Source organism: Gorilla gorilla, chromosome 6, assembly GCF_029281585.2.
Source record: "Gorilla gorilla gorilla isolate KB3781 chromosome 6, NHGRI_mGorGor1-v2.1_pri, whole genome shotgun sequence".
In the NCBI taxonomy this organism is placed as follows: domain Eukaryota; kingdom Metazoa; phylum Chordata; class Mammalia; order Primates; family Hominidae; genus Gorilla; species Gorilla gorilla.
The window spans coordinates 152,408,125-152,422,188 of record NC_073230.2 but is presented as its reverse complement, the minus strand read 5'-3'; positions in this window follow the sequence as shown (position 1 = coordinate 152,422,188).

Sequence of the window (14,064 nt, the reverse complement as noted above, 5' to 3'; positions counted from 1 at the left end):
GTGTGAGAGAGAGGACAGGCAGAAGAGTCTCTTTATTTCCCTGGCTGCTGTTGTAAATGCATTCTTTTGTGCTGCTGCTGCTCCCCTGGCCAACACCATCTCGCCCTCCATGACTTCCGGGTGCCAGATATCCATGTGTTGGCTGTCTTGTGAGGATCTCATGTGAGTCTTGAGGAGGCTCTGCAGCAACTCTTCACTCTGCTGCCCTTAATTCCCGTAGGCCCCCCTTCTTCCTCCCTAATCTTTCTATATGTGCAGACTCAGGTGGACGGCTGCTGCTGGGATCCTGGCCATTTGCAGGTACTGCTGCCTCTTATTAAGCTTTGCAGGTAGATATTTGGCCTCAATTGTTGGCTGCTTTCTTTAGATCTGTTTTTCTCAACCCTGTCCACATTCTAGAATTACCCTTATGACTGGAAGGGCTTTTGCAAAGCACCTATACACATGTCCCACCCTCGAAGATTATGAATAATTGTTCTGGAGAACAGCTAAGCATTGGCATTTTCAAAACTCCCCACTGTGATTCTTATATGAAGCAGGACAGGGTTGAGAATCACTGCCCTTTGGGGGGACTTACCCTTATGGTTTTTAGTATGAGCTCCAGGGTTACTTGGGGCAACAGGAAAAGTGGCCCTCAATATCTTTGTGGAAGTGACCGGATGACTTCCTGAAGAAGACTAAGAGGACATATCGTTTATCAGGTGGTAGGAGACCAAATTCAGAGATTGAATTACGGAAAATAATTATAACATTTTGCAGAACTGGGTTTTTGGTGGTGTGAAGTCACGTCTACCCAATAGTATTAGAAAAGTAGCATATTTCTTGTAGTCATATCTTTTTGAAAAGTAGGAAAAGGAAGATAGACTGAGGGGGTCATATGTTCCTCTTGTGTTCCTCATAGAACCCTCCTGTGTGCATATTTGGCAAAAGATGTAATTTAAGAAAACAGTCTAGGTGCCATTATGAAACAAACCACTGGAAGAAGAAAGAAGAGGGCCATGGAAGAGACATGTGATCAAAACCTAAGGAGCTGAAGAGAGAATTGTAATGTCAACAAGGTTTGTCTTGGTTGTTTAAGAAATAAGAAGTCATAAATAAAAAATCTGCCTGGGACATCAAATTCTTCACAGATAGCAAGTTGTAAAAGAGAATCTACTGAATGTAGCGGAAATTGTGTGTCCTGAAAAGATGTAAGCACGTGCAAATGTAAATGTAACTAGAAATACTGTTGATCAATGCAATGGAAATGTGACTAAGAAATGAAAAGAAAAATCATGTGAAAAAATTTTTAAATGGTGGCATTTGCTATTGCAGTTGGTGAAGACACATATTTAGTAATACTTAGATGTAGTAATGAGCTCTATTAACCACCATGGGGGTTAAGAATTTTTATATGACTGAAAAATATTTTGGACAGTGTGCTCATGACAGACACAACCTTAGGAAATGATTAAGAAAATAATTTTTTGTGTGTGTATAGAGGAAACTTTCAAACAATTTAATGCAGAAGACTTGTGTGCCTATAGGATGATATTCCTGGGATGAGCAGTGTTTATATCAGACTTGCAATAAAACTTAAACTCTAGGTGGCAAGTTATATAAAGACACAGGCTTTACATCTACTTGCTTGCATTATTTAGCAGGAATTGTTTTCTGCTAGAAGTTAAAAATTGAAGATGTCCCGAACACAGCGTTCATACTGTGAACTGGATCTCCTTGTAGGGCTTCAGGCACAGAGTGTTGGATGCACTGTGTGATGAATTGGACACGTAGCATGGCAGTCTGCTCATGACACAGAGGGTGGGTGGCTTAGTCATGGCTGAAAGCAAAGCAGCATTGTTGAACAGTTAAGAGAAATGAACTTATTCACATCATTGGAGGGAAAAAAGCTTTGCTTATGTTAAGCAGCGAAGATTGTTATCATATAATTGACCTTTGGGGTTGACAAACACTTTGAATATTTCCCCGCAAAGGCACCCACAAAGCAGTTATAAAATGTAGGATAGAGTCTGCTGCCAAGGGTGTTAAAAAAAGAAAAAAAAATGTTTTAGGAAGGCATATCTGGCATCGTTATTAAGTCCTCTTTTCTGTGGTTGGAATTAGTTTCTAGAAATACAACTGATGGCCTGAAACCTGTGATAAAAATTGTGATACACTGAAAACTTATTCCTCAAAATGGCTTATTGATTTCAGACTTTGTGAAGATAACCTCCCATTGTGCAATGCACCTCGTCAATTCCTACTTATAGTGTGAAAAATGACTCATGGTGTGATATAGGATTGGACATTTTGTACAGTGACACTGGAATGCCAGGCTTCTACAAATATCTTCACAGTTGTGCAAAGACTCATATTTTAAAATATCTACGTTTTTGAACAGCTCTCTCCCAGTATTAAACTAAGTAGGACTAATTATCACTTCTAGTTAATGGGTCCCAGTTAAGGCTGAATTCTGTTTTCATTATACAACTTAACACAGGTTTAACAAGGACATATTGGTGCTGAAGAAAAAGTGAGCAAATTGTAAAATAAAATACTAGAAATGAAATATTTATATTTTATCTTTTTTTCAATTTTGAATTTAAGATACAATCTTCAATATCACATATATATTCATACACATACACATTATCTGGTGTGGTTGCAGTCTTTGTTCAGAAAAATAAACACAGTGATTATTTTCCTGACAGTTGGTTTGTTTTATCATACGGCTGCCACGTTCGCCCGTACACCTTGATGTCTCTGGCTTCTGCAGACCCTGGAGTTTTGAATGAGCTCTTCCAGGTCTAGGTCTTGCCTAGGAATGGATTATGTGGTAGCTGTAAAGCTTATTAACAGTTTTCACCACAAGATGGAGCCTTATGAATGCCTCTCGGAAAAGAGAGCAATTCCTTAATTCGCCCACTAGTGGACAGGCATGCTCTTTCTAAATAGGAAACTTCTGGGAAAACCTTTCAAAACCTATTTGAGACAATTGACTGAGAGTTTTACCTCCTCTCTTCTAAGGAGGTCTCTGATTCTTTGTACTCATGATCAGTTATTTCAGACAGTTTTCAAGAGAAAATTTATATTGTCTCTTAATCAAGCCTCTTTTAAAAAAATATATTTTAGTGAAAGGGTCTTGCTATGTTGCCCAAGCTGGAGTGCAGTGGCTATTCACAGATGCATTCACGGTGCATCACTACAGCATCGAACTCTTGGCCTCAAGTGATCCTCTGGCCTCAGTTTCCTGAGGAGCTGAGATTATAGGCATGCGCCACTCTCCCCAACCACATATACTTTTAATTAACAGATTGGTCAGTATATTTTTGCAAGACAAATTGCAAATGAAAACTATAGTCCTTAAGTAGACTAACTTTAATTGGTTACAGATGCTATTTCTAAAGAATCCAAAACATGCTAGGCGAAGTGGCTTACTCTTGGAATCCCAGAGTAATTTCAAGGCAGGAGAGGAGGCCAAGGCAGGAGGATTCCTTGAGGCCAGGAGTTTGAGACCAGCTGGGCATCATAGTGAGACCCCATCTGTTAAAAAAAAAACATTAGCCAGATATGGTGGTGAATATCTATAGTCCCGGCTACTTGTGAGACTGAGGTGGGAGGATTGCTTGAGGTGGGAGGTTGAGGCTACAGTGAGCTGTGATCACACCACTGCACTCCAGCCTGGGCAAGAGAGGGAAACCCTGTCTCAAAAACAAAAACAAAAACAATCTAAAACATTAGAATGATATAATGCTAGTGCTGCCAGTGACCTGCAAGATGGCTTAGCACAGGAGCTTCCCATATAGGGGTGAGTAAACGAAGTCCTTCAGAAGTGAAGGGAATTGACCAAAGCCATACACCTACTGAGGTATTATTGGACTATCAAGCAGAGGGTCTCAGAAAGTCCCTTCACACTTGCATTTGGATTTTCATTAAAATTCTCTGCTGGATTTTTTTTTCTGCCAATGAGGTAATTTCTTGGCTAATTATGTTCTTCTCATCCAACCCAGGAAATGGCTATAAAATCTCATTTAGGCAATGTTCAACAATCTTTTTGCCCTAAATGAAGTAATTACCTGCACTTGGGTATAGACACATACGGTGGCCATTAATTTTCAACAAAACTGGAGCCCTTTTTATTCATTCAACAAATATTAAGTGCCCACGATGTCCCTGGGGATAAATAGTAGATAAGACAGGTTCCTGTCTTAAGAAGATGTACATTTGAATTTGTATGTGTGTTTGCAGGGGGTAGGAGGAAGGGGAGATATATGGTTTGGCTGTGTCCTCACCCAAATCTCATCTTGAATTCCCATGAGTTGTGGAAGGGACCTGGTGGGAGATAATCGAATCATGGGGGGAGGTCTTCCCTGTGCTGTTCTCCTGTTAGTGAATAAGTCTCACAAGATCTGATCATTTTATAAAGAGGAGTTCCCCTGCATGAGCTCTCTCTCTTTGCCTGCCACCATCCATGTAAGACGTGACTTGCTCCGCCTTGCCTTCCTCCATGATTGTGAGGCCTCCCTAGCCAGGTGGAACTTTAAGTCCATTAAACCTCTTTTTCTTCCCAGTCTTGGGTATGTCTTAATCAGCAACATGAAAACAGACTAATACAGGGAGTAAGGGAGTTTGGGAAGGGCAGACAATAAACAAATAAATAATATAATTTCAGATGGTGATAAGTGTCATAAAGACAATAAGGTATTGATTTTCACAAGGGTGCCAAAACTATCTGGAGGAAGGAAAACTCTTAAAAAATGGTGGTGAAACAACTGAATATCCACATGCAAAAGAATGAAGTTAGACCTCCATCTTACACCATATACAAAAAGTAACTCAAAATGGATCAAAGATGTAAATATAAGAGAACATAAGTGTAAATCTTTGTGACCTTGGATTAGGCCATGGTTTCTCAGATATGAGACCTAAAGTACAAGCAATGAAAGAAAAGTAAATATAATAAATTGGGCTTCATAAAAATTCAAAAGTTTTGGGCTTCAAAGGGCCCTATGAAGAAACTGAAAGACAACCCACTTTCTGGGAGAAAATATTTGCAAAATCATATATCTGATAAGGGCTTAGTATTCAGAATATATAAAGAACTCTTACAAGCAAACAGTAAAAGAAAACTCAATTTAAAAAAATGGGCAAAGGGAATGCTGCTAAGAGATGCCAAGAAGAATCTGAACTGACAGGCCTGGCTGGGTTCTTCCTTTCAGTCTATGAGCATTCGATCTTACTCTTTTTGTCCAATCATATTTCCATACTTTGCTGAACCATGTTAATGTTTATAAACATGGGCAATTTCCCCTGGATCTCTGAGTCTTCATTCTGAAGACGTCTCTGTCACATGAGCTGTGATAAAATAACTTTGTTATGCTCTTCTATTAGAAAAATAATGGAAGCAATGGACACTGAGATTCCAAAAGCAGGGAGGGGGAAGGGAGGCAAGGGTTGAAAAACTATCTATTGTGTGTTCACTATTTGGGTGATGAGTTCACTAGAAGCCTAAACCCTAACATTATGCAATATACCTATGTACCAAACCTGCATATGGACCCCTCTGAATTTATAATTTAAAAAAGTGACTGTTTCCTTCTTCTGCCTCTGAATAAACTTCTACCATAATGTTCCCCTCCCCCGCAGAATGGGCAAAGGGCCAGGCATGGTGGCTGACGCCTGTAATTCCTAGTATTGTGGGAGGCTGAGGCGGGAAGATTGCTTGAGCCCAAGAGTGCGAGACCAGCCAACATAACAAAACCCCAACTCTACTAGAAATGAAAAAAAAAGAAAAATAGCCGGGTGCAGTGGCACATGCCTGTAGTCCCAGCTACTCAAGAGGCTGAGGTGGGAGAGTCTCACTTGAGTCTGGGAAGTCAAGGCTGCAGTGAGCCGTGATTGCACCACTGCACTCCAACCCGGGTGACAGTGAGACCCTGTCTCAAAAAAAAAAAAAAAATGGGCAAAGGATTTGAATAGATATCTTTCCAAAGAAGATATTCAAATGGCCAATAAGCACATGAAAAAAATGCTTAGCATCATTAGTCATTAGGGAAACACAAATCAAAATCACAAGGAGATACCATTTCTTACCCACTAGGATGGCAAAAATAAGGAAGATGATGACAAGTGTTGACAAGGCTATGGAGAAACTGGAACCCTCATACACCACTGGTGGGAACACAAAATGGTTCAGTCACTTTGGAAAACAGTTCCTCAAAAAGTTAATGAGAAAGTAGGGAGAGGGAATAGAGAGAAAGTAGGGAGAGGGAATAGAGAGAAAGTGGGCATAGGGTAGTGATGGGATTATTTTAAGAGGTTTCAGTAAGAAGGTAACATCTGAGTGGAGTATTTGTTGAATTAATGACTGGAGAAAGCACATAAACTTTGCTCTGCTCCCAGTTTTCTCTTCTTTTGTTTGTAAGTAGCCTTTCTTTGATACATAAAACATTAGATTGTATCCTTCCTACTCCAGTTCTACAAATTTTTGTAAAGGTCACTCTCAGGAAATAAAAGTCATTATTCTTTGATGAAAATGTTGGCCTACAATGCTTCCTGGCAGAATTAGTTGATAAGCAGCTCTCTAAGTCCCAATAATTCCGTACATATCTTCATCTTTATCTTTATCTTTTTTTTTTTTTTTTTTGAGATGGAATCTCGCTGTGTCGCCCAGACTAGAGTGCAGTGGCACTACCTCAGCTCACTGCAACCTCTGCCTCCTGGGTTCAAGTTATCTCCTGCCTCAGTCTCCTGAGTAGCTAGGACTACAGGCACATGCCACCACGCCCAGCTAATTTTTGTAATTTTAGTAGAGACGGGGCTTCACCATGTTGGCCAGGCTGGTCTGGAACTCCTGACCTCAGGTAATCCGCCCACCTCAGCCTCCCAAAATGTTGGGATTACAGGCATGAGCCATCGTGCTCGGCCAGGAAAGCACTTTAATTGGAAGTCAAAGAGTTGCTTGCTTGTGATCAGGGTATTCCAACCTTGACAGTATTAACATTTTAGACCAGATAGTTTTTTGTTGTTGTTGTGGAGGCTTCCTGCGCATTGTAACATGTTTAGCAGCATCTCTGGGCTCTACTCACCGGATACTGGTGGCATATTCTCAGTCATGATGATCTTAGATATCTCAAGACATTATCCAATGATGCCGTGGGGGCAAACATTGTCCTTGGTTGAGAAACACTGCTTTAGAAAAAGATGCATTGTCAAGAATCCTGCTATGGAGGTCTGGAAAACCTACGAAGTGTCCCATAAGGAAGTCAGTGTATTCATTTCCTGGGGTTGCTGTCATAAGGCACCACACATTTAGCAGCATGAAACAACATGGGCATATTGCCTTACAGTTCTGGAGGGAGGTCAGAGGTCCAGCAAAGATTCCACTGTGCTACCGTCAAAGTGCTGGCAGGGCTGTGTTCCTTCTGGAAGTGCTGCAGATAATCCCTTTCCTTGCCCTTTCCAGCTTTTCCAGACGGCCCTCATTCCTTGGCTGACAGTTCCCAGCCAGCAATGGCATCACTTTGATCTCTGATTCCATTGTCACTCACTTCTCTGACTCTCACCCTCCTGCCTAAGGACCCTTTGGATTAAACTGGGCCCATCTGGCCAGGTGTGGTGACCCATGCCTGTAATCTCAGCACTTTGGGAGGTTCAAGGTGGGTGGATCACTTGAGGCCAGGAGTTCGAGACCAGCCTGGGCAGTGTGGTGAAACCCTGTCTATACAAAAAAAAAAAAAAAAAAAAAAAAAAATTAGCCGCACGTGGTGGCTGGTCCCCATGGTCCCAACTACTTGAGCTGGGAGGATCACCTGAGCTCCAGAGGCATAGGTTGCAATAAGCCAAGATCAAGGCAGTGCACTCTAGCCTGGGTGACAGAGTGGCACTCTGTCTCAATAAAATAAATAAATAGGGCCCATATGGATAATCCAGGATCCTCTCTCCATCGCAAGGTTCTGAACTTAATCACACCTGCTAAGTCCCTTTGGCCACGTAAGGTAACATTCACACGTGCCACAGATTAGAAGATGGACATTTTGGGGAGCATTATTCTGCCCATCAGTGACAGGGGAGTGGGGGCAGGGAAGTGCTGAGTAGAGAAGGGCGGGGTCCCTGACAAGGGCTCCGCCCTCGGGCTTGTGCCCACGGACGCAAATGAGAACAAGCATTTCTGGTTTTGCGCCCCAAATGTTGCCTTTTGGCCCACCACACCCCCCATCCTGTACCCGTATAAGCCCAAGACCTTAAGCGGACACAGACACAAGTGGCTGGACGTTGAGAGGAGCAGAGGGGCACAAGAGCACACTGACAGACACCAGCAGACACCGGCACGCCATCTAGGGCAGGACGACGTGGCATTCGGTTGGGGGCAGTCGGAGGAGAGTCTGTCCGCTGGGCAGCCCGACTCCAAGGAAGACTACCTTCCCACTCCATCCCCTTCTGGTTCCTCATCCACCTCACAGAACAACCTCTACCACTCAATAAAACCTTGCACCCATCCTCCAAGCCCACGTGATTCGATTTTCCCAGTACCCTGGGACAAGAACTCAGGATACAGACAGCCCTCTGTCCTTGCAATAAGGCAAGGGATCTAATTGAGCTGCTTAACACCAGCTGCCTGCAGACGGCAAAGCTCAAAGAGTAAACTGTAACACGCCCACTGGGGCTTTCTTTGGGAGCTGTAAACACTCAACCCTAGATGCTGCTGTGGGGTTGGAGCCCAAAAAAGCTCCCCAAGACCTGCTTATCTGCATGTTCCGGCTAGGGGTTTGAGCAGCGGGGCACCGAAGAATCGAGCCACACCCCTGTGGCATAATCTGCAAAGGGAATAAGGGAATTTTTCCCGCTTCATTAGTATTTGGGCACATGTTAACTAGAGGGCATTGAGTAGCCACATTGCACCGGAACTAGTTAAGTAATTACCTAAACTTTTTCCTCTTCCCTCCCTTCCTGCCTCCAGAAACTGGCAGCAGTTGAGCAAGCAGAGAAAGGAAGGTGAGGAAAACAGATTTTATCGGATCCATTCTCATTGCTGGAACTGGGGTAAAGCTCTGTGGCCCAGGCCTTGCTGGAGAGAGGGAGAGCACCTTAAAATGAGATGGGAGATAACAGTTTTGATTGCAATAGGACTGAACCTTTTTTTAATCTTTTACCTAAAAATAATGTTGTTTTGATTTCTGACATGTCTAGACCTGAAAGGTTGCTCTTAAACGCAGAAGAAAAGCTGTTAAATAGTAAAACCAAAGGCAGTGATGGAAAGAGAAAAAGTTGTGCTTCATGGTGCTTTGTAGAATCCGGTTCTTTGAATAAACCTGGAACCAGATGATTTTAGGGGAGGGGATTTCAAAATTCTATGAAGCCACCTCATGGACTGTGAAGGTCTTCCTAGAGAGGGTGAGGTTGCTGGGAGTTGTGCCAGTCGGTACCAGGAGACTGAGAGGTGGTGCCTTGGGAAGCCCACGGTTTTTTTTTCTTTTCCTAGGACCACCGGATGTTTTTCTGTTACCTGAATGTTTGGGGAAGGCAGTAGAGGAAGGAGATAAGAGAGAAGTGTGAGAGAAAAGTGGAAAGACCTGGACTGAGAGCCACCAGCCTTCTTGTGAGAGAAGAATACATAGATAATATTTTAAATCTGTGCTGGCAGAAAATGCTGGGGCATGTGGCCACCAAAGGGAGAGAGGTACAGCTTGCCTCTCTGCAATCAAACTTTAAAATGCTTCCAATTTGTAAATGGATGGCTTGCTTAAACGCTAAAGCTGTAACCAGGGAACTTTCCTGGGTTTCTTGAGGACACCAATTAAATGTCTAAACCCAAGTTTCTCCCCTCGTCGCTGGGTGAGCCTTCATCCTGAGTCCTTCACTTTTCTGGGATCCAGGAACATAGTAGGACAGGTTACTCAAACACTAAAACTTTGAGTGGAAATTGTTAATCTAAAACCAGAATTACTTATGGCTTTTTATTATATGTGATATAGTTAAAAATATATTTATATATAATTTTGGTTTTTTAAATATATATTTATATGTATGTATGTATGTATATATATACATATATATACTTTTTTTTTTTGAGACAGGTTCTAGCTCTCTCACCCAGGCTGGAGTGCAGTGGCGTGATCACAGCTCACTGCAACCTCCGTCTCCTGGGCTCAAGCGATCCTCCCACCTCAGCCTCCCGAGTAGCTGGGACCACAGGCACCACCATGCCCGGCTAATTTTTGTAGAGACAAGGTTTTGCCATGTTGTCCAGGCTAGTCTCAAACTCCTAAGCTCAAGTGATCTGCCTTTCTCAGCCTCCCCAAGTGCTGGGATTTCAGGCATGAGCCACCGTGCCCGGCCCTATTTATATATAATTTTGAAGACCATTTTAAGAATTCTGTAAACCAAAAATAAAATTCCAGGCCCCCCAACATCTGAATGGACCCCTTCTCTTGGCCAAGAGCATTGTAAAGTTAACCTGAAAAACGCATTCAGGCCATGATAGAAAGGGGGAGTCGGACATGCCTCATTACATCCTCCTTCCTTTTGGAATTCAGGCCCAACTGACCAGTATTAACATCAACACAGACCTTAAGACTAATAGACTCTCCGTCTGATAGGAAACATTTACAATCTATTCTCTCTGAAGCCTGCTACCTGGAGGCTTACCTGCATGATAAAACCTTGGTCTCCACAACCCCATATTGTAACCTAGACATTTCTTTCTATTGATTCCAGGCCTGTAGATAATAACCTATTGTCCATCAGAAAATTTTTGAATTTGCCTATGACCTGGAAGCACCCCCTTCCAGTTGTCCCACCTTTCTGGACTGAGCCAATATACATCTTATATTGATGGATGTCTTTTGCCTCCCTAACTGTATAAAACAAAGTTGTAGCCTGTCCACTTTGGGCATATGTTCTCAGGATCTCCTGAGGGCTGTGTCATGGGCCACGGTCACTCATACTTGGCTCGGAATAAATCTCTGCAAATATTTTACAGAGTTTACCTGTTTAGGTTGACAATTAAAAAGTGGCAAATATATTCTGGTTGTAATTTTTCCATAAAAAGAGATACAGTGATTTGGGTCTTTTGCTTGTTTTTGTTTTTTGTTTCTTTGCGGGGGGGATGGCGTTGGGGAGATAGAAGATTATGGAGCACCAAAAATGGTTGTGTGTTACATGAAGGGAACAAGATGTTGGAATATCTGTTTGAATGGAATGGAATATTCAGGATAAAGTGCAGCAGGTCATGAAGATAATGCAATAAGACATAGGTATTTTGTGCCTCCCACATTAGTATAGGGCCTGAGGGAAATGCAAAGCTGGAGAACTGGGCTCAATCCTCAACAGAGCTTCAGGTCCAGAGAGAAGAGCCACATAAGAGACTGACATGGTGGGTGGGAGGGAGGGAAGAGTGATAAGAGTTAAACAGAATTAACCTGTCTCTGGGTCCTAAATAAGATTGAACTGTGAAAGCTCTACTCCAGGTTCACTGCAGATATTGGAAGTAAGACAGCATTTATATACTTACCTCTGTGGGTGCATGCTATCTTCATGCCAAAAAGTTGCTAGAATTATCTGACAAAGGAAAGAACCTGTGTAGCTGTATGTTTTGCTCAGGTGGTGGGCAGAAGTATGCAACTGAAGCTGAATTCTGTCTCTCTCCATGTATTTGTCCCTGTTTATTTGGGGACAGGTGCATTTTACTTTTAAATTGCATGTAGTAAAGTCTTATCTTCTAAATTAAAGAGATATGCCTGTCCATGTGTTAGGCTACCAATAAATAAATTGGTTGAGGGAAGGAAGTTGGAAGAAAGAAAAGTGGAAAGAAAGGAAGGAGGTAAGGAAGAGAAGGAATGAGGGAAGGAAAGAGGGAGGAAAGAAATGAAGACCTCCCTGTGTGTGTGTGTGCTTCTGTGCACTATCACATGGATTTACTACAAGGAATGGCATCTGAGGTTATGGAGGAAGGGAAATCTGTGGGGGACTCTGAGGCTTTGGGCTGTGGCAGGAAAGCAGGAAGTCTTCTTTGGTGCCAGATCTCTTTGGACGTTTGCGGTGAGGAGGAATGTGACTGTTCTTCCTCTGCAAGTGAGGGTAACAAATGTGACCATGATGATGGCATAGCAACTCTGTTGCTTGCCAGTCAGTTCACGGTCCCTTGTAAGGCAGATTACCTCTAAAGAGCTGCCAAATTTCCTTTCGCTGGGCGCATCAATACAACAAACGCCAGAGAGCCCTGTGCCACCTTCATTTACTGTCTGCATTGGGACTACTTGCTTTATCTCCCTCCAGCAGCGAGTCCTCCCTCCTCTGTTCCTATATTTGATGCGATCAGCCTTATGTTCCATGGTTGTATTTTTTCAAAGGGAGAGAGGGTGGATCTCTACATTGTGCGATTCTCAGGAGGGATTGTGGTTGCTCTCATTTAGGGAGTGCCCTTTGTGCTGGGCTGTGGCTTGCAAATGTGTGCATTATAAGGTGTCCGGAACTTGGATGGGTATAGTGAATATTAAATGTAAAGAATCTAGGTATATAGTGGGCCTTGATCAATATTTATGGAATTCAAAATGTTTAAATACTTAACTATTTGCTTTTCTTTTTTATTATAAGTATTATTATTAGTAGTAGTATTACCACGCCTGGCTAATTTTTGTATTTTCAGTAGAGATGGGGTTTCATCATGTTGGCCAGGCTGGTCTCGAACTCCTGACCTCGTGATCCACCTGCTTCAGCCTCCAAAAGTGCTGGGATTACAGGCTTGAGCCACCATGCCCAGCCTCTTTGTTCTTAATTCTGTTTTCATTTGTTCTCTAGCCAAGACCCCAAGTCTATAATGATCAAGAGGGTTGTTTTATTTTTGACAAGTGGAAACCCACATGTTTCTGAAAAGTGGAGTGGTGGTGGTGGTGGTGGTGGTAGCATAATCTGGAAGACCCCTAAAGAGGTAGTGCTACCTGCCATATTTGACTTGGGGGTCAGAGCGAGAGTCTGAGTTGGAGAGTTGGGAAGCTAGAAAAATGAAGGACTAAAGTAAGAGATATGCCTTATTTCTCCTTTTCCTTTTCCACATATCTTGAGAAAGAGAAAGGTTTTTAGTTCAGCAGAAAATGGGAGATGCTGGGGCAGAGATAAAAATGCTCCCCAAACATGGCAGGGACTTCCTTGTATTTCTCGTTCTCCTTGCAGTTAGGTTGAGCTAAAGGAGATGCTACTAATGAAATTTGAAATCTTAGGGTCAGACATGTGGGAATGCACTGCCTACCCTTCCATCTTGGCAGTGACACGGACTCATTCCCCCCAGTTTCCAGAGCTGTGTCCTTTTCATTCCTCTTTCCAAATCCACCTCCACTCAAGCTTTCAATCTGTGCCTGGGCTCTGGTTTGAATGAGCCACTGATTTATTTGCAGCCACCGGGGATCTGGAGTGCAGATGCAAATGGCAGTGTTCCCTGGTAAGTGTTGGTGACAATTGGATCTTTCTCTGATTTGCATTCCCAAGGCCTGCAGGTTTTCAGAAAATCACATCTTATAGGCAGTTCCGGTGGGGGGAGGTTTATTTTCAATGTCAGCTACAAATGCCAGCCCATGATAATTCTTAGAATGAAAGACCTCTCATTTGCAAAGGAGAGGATAGTTAGAGCCAGAACAATCCATTTAGCAAAAATTTGGGCCTAAAAATATATATATAGGAGAAGGGATTGTTGGTGGGTAGAGAGGCCTGGAGATCAAGAGCAAGAGATGAGATAAACACAAGTTTGGAAGCCATTGGCTTGTGAGGGGACCTGAGCACTTAGAATAGAGGAGACCCCTCAGGGAGAGCTTGTATGGAGAGAGAGAAAGGTGCATCCTGGCCCCATCCTGGGCATTTCTCTTTGAAACTCAGCCTTGTTATAATTCATTTCTAATTCTGATATCAGCAGTAAGGGTTCATCTAATCTATTCTCATCACTTCTTGAGCCTCTCAGCTCTCACTGGTCCTGGCTCTTGCCTGGAGATGATTTTACTCAAAATTCTAGTCCAGGATTTAGAATTGGTCTAAGTACAGATGTGCATCAGGAGTCTATTTCAAAATCCCAGATGAGCTCATACATAAAGTAAGGAT